Source organism: Rhopalosiphum padi, chromosome 1, assembly GCF_020882245.1.
Source record: "Rhopalosiphum padi isolate XX-2018 chromosome 1, ASM2088224v1, whole genome shotgun sequence".
NCBI lineage: Eukaryota > Metazoa > Arthropoda > Insecta > Hemiptera > Aphididae > Rhopalosiphum > Rhopalosiphum padi.
Genome location: NC_083597.1, coordinates 87,482,170 through 87,492,643, shown reverse-complemented (window position 1 = coordinate 87,492,643; position 10,474 = coordinate 87,482,170).

Below are 10,474 nucleotides of genomic sequence, written 5' to 3'. Positions count from 1 at the left end.
AATAAGGAAAACACGGGGGTTACATGTATGTGGATCAGCCTGTATATATGTATAGCTACAATGCAACTGCCATTAACCGTGTGTTTTTCGACGTCTGCGCTGTCCTCTGCAGCGAATGCATATTATATATAGAAACGTCCAACAGTCGATAAATTATCGCGACACACCGTCGAACGCGCAATTATTTTCGAATTCGTACTGTCTCCGAGTGTACGGCTCGCAGACGTAGTCTGCGTGCGGCGCGGGCTACCGTGCACGCACAGAGTTGCGACTTCATCGCAAGGTAACTGGTAAGTGGTAAGTATATATAATATAATACGCCGTATTATATATTATATTATATGTATTGGTTACAATAATATATTATATCGTTACGACGACGACGACGACGCGACGACGATTTTTCTTTAATTTATATTTATTTGGTTTTTTTTTTTTCCCGATCGCTGGCATTCCCCCGAAAACACGTATTATACACACACACGTGAGCCGGGGCCATTGTCATTCGCGCAAAAACCGGGCCCCGAGGTCGGAGGACGAATTCTTTTCTAAACGTTTTATTTTTCTCTCGTTTTTTTTTCCCGCGCGGATCTCGTGCGCTCGGCTCCCGAAATCCGTTCTCGTTTAATTGCTATATACCTACAATAATAATAATATATGTAATATACAGTGCGGATTGCGAGGGGAAAAAAACCAAACGCGACTAACGAAAAAGACAATCGTATTTCGGACACAATCGGACGACGCCACTCTGATTGAGTCGCAAGATTCCCTCCCCTCGAGCAGCCGCTGCGCGGCACGGCACAAACCGGTCGAACGAACAAAGAGACGAAAAACGTTCGTTTTATTATACAGAGATAATAACGATAATAATAATAATAATAATAATAATAAATAATAATAGACTATTTTATAAGACAATAATGATAATAATATACAGTTTTGTACTCGTGTGCAGTGTGTTCGCGTACAATTCGCGGGGAGGCGGAGGGGGGCGGACGGTATGTCAATGCGATCGCGCACAATGTGCACGGCGACGGTGGCGGTCGTATAGCACAATAATAATAATAGTACAGTGAAAACTGAACAGGCCGATTGCTAAAGTAATAAAAAAAAAAAAAAAACCAAACGAAAAGCTTCATATATAACACATTAAACACCGACTGTTGTATATAATAACCGAGTGTAGTATTTATTGTGAAAAGTAGAGTCGTATAGAGGTAATAACTTTGCTGCGTGAAAATGTTGGAACGAGTCGGTTACGTCGTTTAGAACGGTCAATTATCGCATTAATACTTCGTCAGGGCGGGTAGGGAGTTACGGTGAAAAAATAAAAAACCAAAAAAAAAAAACGAACCTCTTAACTCTAATTCTCTGAGCAGTGAGCATCGCAAAGCCGGACGTGCGATTTTTTTTCTCTTATTGTTGTGTTCGGTCGGGACAAATTTATAACGTTTTTTTAAACGAGGTAACCTATATTATATAATATAAATAACTTAAAGTAGACTCGACTGCCATTATATATACGCGATGTATATTAAAACTATATTATTATATTACAACTGTTTTTATTCTTTTTATTTTATTATTATTATTATTGTAAATATAATCGCCGGAGTCATAATGTCAGGTATCATCAATTCCAGCACTGTTAGATATTTTTATGATTAGGTGCCGCTGTTCTTGATATGACAACACTGCCAAAATTGTTAGTGTTACGACTTACGACACGTTTTCTGTTGAACAGTGCTGTATTACCAATACCTTTAATATTTATTACTGTTCCGAAAAGTTGATCCACTTTTTTTTTTTTTTTAAAGCATTTATTACTTTGTGAATATGCGAATAATAAAATAATATTTTTGTTTCATTTAGGTGACGGATTTAAAATATAAAACGATTAATGAACAGGTACAATGATTTTTTTTTAAATAAATTTTTGGTTTTTTCAAAAGTATTTTTAAATTTTAATATTTTTACATTAAACAATAACCAACGTCAATTATTAAGTAGTATATGAAGTACGTATTGAGTACGTATTCGTGTAGAGCTGTTGATTACTATGATGTGTTTAGATAATTTAAGTTAACCGTTATTTCGATGTACCTACCTATGTATAATATTATTCATACATGTTTATGTCATTGCATGATAAATTATAATATAATGTTACGCTCGTAAATGGGAATTTTTTTTTTAGACTGTTAAACAATTAGTTTTGAAAATAATAACATTCAAAACAAAATCAAAATTAAATGATATTATCTGTATGGTCAATATACAATATAATGTATTTTATAATTAAAGCTTACTTTTGTTTTCAAAAATGTATTTCATTGAATGTTCACGTCTAACTCACGTCAACGTTTAACAATGTTGAAAATACGTTGAAGTGATTTTTATGTTGACTATAACTAAAGAAGATACATAAAAAAAATGTTGACTACATAAATTCATCCTCGATGAAAATAACATTTAGGTATGCAATATAATACGTGTCCATATACATATATTATATTTAATAATGTTTTTTACGATCATATAAAAAACGCGTTGACCGTTTCTTTATGGCTGTTCTCTTGACCTTTATCTCTATTCTCTACTGATTTTTCAGGCGCATCTTGAGAACAATGTATACTTTATTATATTACATATGCGTTTACTATATAATAATATTATAACGTGTACACGCACGACTAAAATAACTAAACCAAAACTTACTGTCGACCTCTAGAACCGAAATATTTGTTTTCGAATCGTTATTGTATAATAATTGATAAGACATATGATTGGTCTTAAAATACCTCCCCCTTCGTCGGTGTCATCATTACTCGTGTAAAATACAATATATAGGACGACTTATCTAGCAAGCTCACCCACGATATTTATTCTAATTCAAATTTTCAGAGTATTTAAATATTATGATTAATAGTATCCTTATTTATAAACCATATTTAAAAACAGCTATATGAACGATAAAAATGTCCTTATTTCAAAGAAAACCCCCTTTTAATATTGTAAATTTTTTTATAGATATTTTTTTGAAAATGTTGATGTACCTAACTCAAACGAATAAAGATGTTTTCTTTATTGAAATGTTTATAACGATAACGTAGTCCTGTATTATAATGTGTAAATTATTGTAACTATAGTACTTATTATATACCATATTTTTACAAATGTTATATGTGTTAATGTTTATGGATTAATATTAATCGTTTATATTTTAAAATCTACATATATAGCTCCCATATTTTTCAAACCTATTATAATATAATGACATATTGTTCTTAGCGCACTCAGTTAAATAACTCGATAGCTAATCATTACAATAGACGCGTAAACATATTAAGAAAAGTATTACCAGCTAAAAACTTTGCAGAATAAAGAGGACTTTTATGTAGAAAATAGAAGTCTATATCTCCACGCGGGACACTTCTTGAGTAGTACGAAAAATGTCATAAATTTTAAAATATATTATCTGTTCAAGTATATTTAAAAATTTTAAAAGTTAGATTTTTAAATAGCTGTATGATGGTTGAAGAAATGCTTGGTGAATCATTATATATGTATTACTGCGGTATTATAGTATCGTATACCTATACAACGACAATTTCATATTATAAACGTACATACATAAGATTATTATTTTTTATTATTACGATTTTCGTTATTATATTATTATGACGGTTTATTTTGAATTTAATATAGGAAGTAGGTACTTAATTCGATCCGTTTACTGCAAGACATCAACGTTTGTCGGTTTACGTGTGTGATCCGTCTCGTGTGAACCGTACGCAGGTATATACATTATTATGTATATGAGAAATTATATTTTTGAAAGATGCTGCGTTGTATCGTTGTAACACGGTTTTCATCGACCGAAACAATTTAATGTAATATGTATGACGTATATGTACTATAATATGACGTGTAATGTGTGTGCATGTATATGTTTTTTGTCCCTAAAACTGCTGCAGGTGCGTCAGGGGATGAGTGTGTATGTTTTCGTCTATAAATGTTTTATTTTATTTCACCCCACACTCGAAACACATGTATGCACGGCCATTATATTCGGGTACAGTAGTAAGTTGTCTAATTATTAGGTTTTAGTAGTATACGTGTCTTTACTCTTTGTAACACGCGCGCGTTTTTATCATTATTATCGCGTCCATATTATAGTCAGGCGGCGAGTGGTGACACACATGCACAGCACTATAATATAATATATTATTCCACCGGGACCGGCAACGCATATTATAATATATCGTTTTTTGCCTCGTAAAGTACATATGCATATGTCATGTACACCTATATAATATGCATTATGTATAATTTATGTTATAATATTGATTATACGTATCACATAATAATATACATATTCCGAAAATACGAATACGTTTTTTTTTTTTTTTTTTTTTTTTAATGCGTTTGCGAATATGGAGATTGTACAATAATATACAAATGTCTTAACAATTATTACGACGGTAAAATCAACAATAATGTTTATCTGAAAATCGTGTATATTAGTATACATAAATGATAATCATCACCAGTCTGCAGAATCCTGCGTTTTGTCTACCTGCGTACATGCATATGTATTTATATATTATATAATGTGATGTATTATTATTATCATTAGTTACCTACCCTGATTGTTGAGTTCATTTTTTGGAATTCTGAAAAAAATGTTCTTATATTATTTGAGTTATTATTAGCACTAAATGTCTGCTTGATGATTTCATAGGATTTTTTTTTTTATGATTGCTTAATTTATTATATTCGAGAAATGTTGATGTACCTATATACTATATAATAACACGAGTAGTGAGTACGATATACCTACATTTAAAAATTGATTAAAGAAAATTAATAATACCTATGGCTAGGTAGTTAATAAATGTATCATTTCGTGCATATACTAATACCTTAAATTACATTTAAAACGCTGATTATAATGAAATACCTAATTAAATATTATTAAATCTGTATTAGAGTAATTCGAGACTACTTCCATAGCCTATAGGCAAATCCTTCGAGGTGGGGCAAGAATATATGGTTTTGATGCGTTATTTGGTTCTTTAACATATACGTTAATGATGCTTAAACCAGTCCTGTAAATTCGTTTTGCACCCGTTGATTTAAGCCACGAGGCTTATACATATACAGCTACTTCGTGTTGGCTACAGGAAAACAGAATTACTGAAGACGCCAATCGAGTATCGTTATTTTTTTGTGAAATTAACAGGACGTTTCGCAATCGAAACAGAGACAGAGATTTCTCCGAATGATTTTAATCTTTGTATAGTTTTTTTTTTAGTTTTCTTTTTGTGCCCTTCGAAGGCCTTGGTCGACAGACATAAATGTACCTTCGAAGGGCCTTGGTCGACAGACATAAATGTATTTTTTTCGACTTTCTTACGCCTGAATGGGGGAGACGACTGAAATAAAAATGATCAGCCATCAATCATAGCTGACAAGCGGATCGAGATTTTGGCATGGACAATAATTTTTAATATTTGAACCGAAAAATATCACGTTGACTGGACCGAAAAGAGAAAAAAAATATCTCAAACGAATGTTTGTGCTGAAGATGCTATTTTTATTAAGTGACGAAAGTATAGTGATTTACATGCAGGTTTGTAACTGTAGAAAATAATTTAATCATTATTTTTACATATAAAGAAAATACGTGATGAAGTTTTTAAAGTTTGTGGTATACCGTTTGGCGTTTAAAAACTGTATTATAATATATTAATATTCAAATAACTATAAAGATATAAGTCGAAGTGTTTTTAAAATATGTAAGTACTTATTGATTTTGTACCTATAAAAATATTGTTAATATAATTATAAAATAAACTATTCGCATCTATAATACAATTACATAATTAGATATCATCGAGTAACTATTGTGTTTAACACGTATCCTATACAAGCGGTGAAATTAAAAAATAAATTTAATTTTGAATTAATTGTTTAGTAAAAATTTTTAAAATTAAATTTAGTAAGGAAAATTATTCAGATAATTATAAATTCCAAAATATTTTTAACTTAAAACTTATTTTAAAAAATAATTTAACTTAGTTATAAAAGTAATATTAATGAAAGTTAACGTAAAACACTAATGGCCAAAGAAGCCGGTGTTTTATGCAAAGATCAATAAATATAATATATATTAATGAAAATATATGTGTTTTATTATTAATTGAATACACGAAAAAATTAAGTAATAATAATATTAAAAATAATAATTTATAAAAACTAAATTATAAATGCTTCACACTTTATAAAATAGTAAAATAATAAAATTCTTTTAACACATTTGTATTATAAACTACCGTATTCAATTATATAATAATAGTATAACTATACATATATACCTATACGACGGCTTATATTTTTATAAAACAGAAATATAAATTATTTTAACTATTCTTAGTTCTTATACTAATTCAATATCATTATTGTGATGGTTTTGACCAAATTTGTAAGCAATTTAAGTCTGACTTGACCGACTTACACAATATATTAACGTGAAGTATATCGTGGACACAAAAGACTATATTATAATATAATTTACTTGAGTTATACATAGTTCATTAATCTATATAGGTACCTTCTTCTACACATCTTTATAATTATGTTATCCTTAAAAATAGCAGTACGCTACTACACGCAGTAAAAAAAGCACTTCTGATTATGGGTGGTTATTTGCATGGAAATGTTGCGTATTCTACGAAGTATTTTATCTATACTGTATTATAGGACATTGACGTGTTCAAATTTATAGCCCACTGAAATATTAATTGTATAAAAAACTTTCGATAAAAAAAAAATTCATGAGTGTTTTATAATTAGCATATAAAAAAGTCTATTTATTATTTCGAGTATTTTTTTTTTTAATTCGATTTTTATTTTACAAGGCTACATTGAAAATTATACTCAAATGCTCATATATGACATTTATACATATTATATTATAGCAGGGAGGTACAATAGCATACAATATAAACTCTAATGACTGTAATTTGAAAACCTAGTAAGCATTTGTGTGGAATTTAAACAATAATTGACCAGGAAAAACAAATGCGGCGCATTATTAATATTTCGGTGTATATAGGTACCTATTATATGTGGCGTGTTCCGAAGGGGTAGAACGGGACTATGTATTAAATATTATATTCTATATTTAAATATTAAATATATATATATTGTATATGCGTACTTCTGTAAGTTCCAAGTTGGGCGTGGAACGAGATTAAAATGTGAGAACGGGACACGTGAAAGTTCTAGTGGCCCAGTAACGGTAACATTAACGATTTGAGGAAGTTCTCCGGTGACCGGTAGGCAACAGAATAACGAGCGGTTATATTATAATATATTTATATTTTATTGAATAAAAAATATAATTCAAAATTCATTCGCGTATGATATGGTAATATTATAATAATTATAGATTATCTATGTATATTATTAGCTACATATATACATGTGTGATGTGTATAATGTATATGAAGGTTCTTTTCATAGCTAAATTCGATTTTTATACATAGTAAATTTTTGTTATATTAAAACTAAGTCTAAATTTAAGTTTTTAAAATTTTACAATAATCAAATAAAAATTATTTTTAATCTTCGCGGTTTTTTACCTTTTTCTTTTAAATTAAATACTTGGAAGCAAATTGTTTTTTTTTTTTTTTTTGATAATTTTGATGTATAAAGTATCGATCATCGATCATTATTTATAAGCATTTTAAGTTAAAATAAATGGGAGCGAAGATAGATGATGGGCTAAGAAATATTATCACACAACAGTTTCTGAAAAGTATAAAGTTTACAATTTATTACAATTTGAAAATCGTATAAAAAAAATCGTTTAAAAATATCCCGAAAGAGGACTATCTAAATATATGTATTATATATGATGTAGGTGTATATATTTTTTATAGATGAATAGGTGATAATGATAAAGGTACCTATTTATTTTTTATACTTTAAAATGTATCAAATTTTCATGTAAAATTATTAAATACTATGATTTTTAGATAGGCAAAGATAGGCACAATATTTTTTAGGGTATTATATTTGGCGCGTTATAAACGAAAATAAGATTACTATAAGACTTGGTTGCCGACCAGAAAATATCGATGAAAATTTAGTATTTTTCGAAATTCCTAATGTTAAAATGTTTGTATGTCATACCGTTAAAAGAATCAGCCATTAGACAAACATACGACTCCGTAAAACATAATACACGACGAATGGGACCATGAGAATAAACGTTTCCATTTTTAGATTAAAATCATTTTCGTCGTCAACGAAATCCTTAAAAATGACACGACTCCAGCACGACATATAATATTATACGCATATATTTTATTATATATACACCACACACTTATTTTATATTAGTATAGTCGAGGATGAGTAGTCGATTTAACGCGGTCGCGCGATGTTTATCGTTTGCACGCATCAACCGGTGCTCACGGTATATATAATGGTATTATATATGGGATAACTGCGCTTGTACAACCGCGTACATTTACGACGGATGAAAAAAAATTGTATAAAAAACGTACGTTTTGCTCTAGAAAAATACAGATGGGAGAGGATGTCGCTGCTCACAGATATAGCGCAGTGATATGATATACCGGCTGGATAATAATAATATAATATAATGTATACTCACAGCGATATATTATACGGACCTACGTTTTATATGGCGTTTTTGGTGAGATCCGTGCGCGACACGGTGTAATATATCACAAAGTTTATGTACGATGATAACACGATGGGTGTAGGTACACCTAAAATATACAGAGTGATACGTGGCTAACCCCCGTTTGGTTTTTTTTAGTAATGAATTTATTTAAATTCACAGTTTTAGACACTTAAAATATTTTTAAATTCTTGGAGCTTTTTGTACCGGTTAAATGGTTATTATCATGGCTCGGATTTCAATGCATTTGCATCTTTTTTTTGGGATATCTTACGCGATGCTTTCTAAGCTACAAATATGTTTCAAGTACTTCGCAATCTAACCACAATTAATTTTTGGCGCATTTTTTGACGGTTTTAATGCATTTTTTAATTTTTTAGGACATTTTTGACCTATTTGTCGTATTATGACTAAAAAAATTGACCTCATTGAAATATAAGTACTACAGAGTAGTATACGTATAGTACTACGTAATAAAAATTATTTTCATTTTGAACTATTTTAACTAATTTAACATCAGGTTTTCCGGTTTTTACAATCTTTATGTCACACCATCCAATTAGCCGATATTATTGCACACAACTAAACTTTTATCGGATTATTTTCTTATCGAGTGATAATATTATATCGGTAATTTAATTTTAAATTTAAATTTTTTTGTACATTGTCATTTTTTGATATTTTTAGGGCATTTTTTAGAGTTTTTAGGTCATAAATGCATTTTTTGAAAGGGCATTTTTTTGATATTTTTAGGGAATTTAAATCCGAGCCCTAGTTATTATACTGTGACGATACAATACACTTCTGTTTTTAATCGAAAACCCTTCTTTTGTACAGTTAATTATTTAATGGATATGTTTTGTGAAAATGTTGACGCAATGAAATACAGTTTTGGACAAATATTTTTTTAGATACCTATTAAAATGTTTATACTAAGAATAACAGTCCTCAAAAATGGTTTTAAAATAATATAAAATATATTTAGTATCAGATCTAAAATGTATTATACTTGAACCATTTTATAAATCATATTAAATATTAATTCCTAAAATTTTAAAATTACCAAAGCCCATTATCACGGAACTGCGAGTATTATCCTTAAAACCTACTCAAGGTTAATTGACTAAAAAAACTATTCATTCAAATTTTGATACGCCAACATTTTCAGCAAAATTAAAAAAAAAATAGAGTTTTTTATTTCCTCAAAACATTTCTTATATAATATTATAATAATAAATCTCAACAATTTTAAAATGAAATATTTTAAAAATATTTAGAAATTCCAAACACCGGATTTTGAATAACTGCAAAATTGAAGAAAAAGGGGTGTGCATGCTTGGCGAATCACCCTGTATATGGAGTAGGTTTACGTGTGGCGTGTATTTCAACGAGGCCGACGATCATTATACGAATAATTTTTCTCTTTCTCCGGTCTTTTGTCGTTGTAATGCGCGTTGTTATTATTATTTTTATTTTAATTCGCGACATTAAAATTCGGGGCGCGGACGCGGCGGCTACGCCAAAACGCACACAGTGTAGTACGCGGTGTACACGTATATATACCTATGTAATACATGTATTTACACACACAACGCATTATATACACCGAGACGCGTATTATAATGGCGTTTTGATGGTTATCGTCTCGTTTGGTGTGGTACCTACTTGAATTGCCGCCAAAAAAAATTTTAAAAACACAAAAACAACAACCCAAAAACGCCGCCGCCGCCAAAAGAAACGACGCATATATTA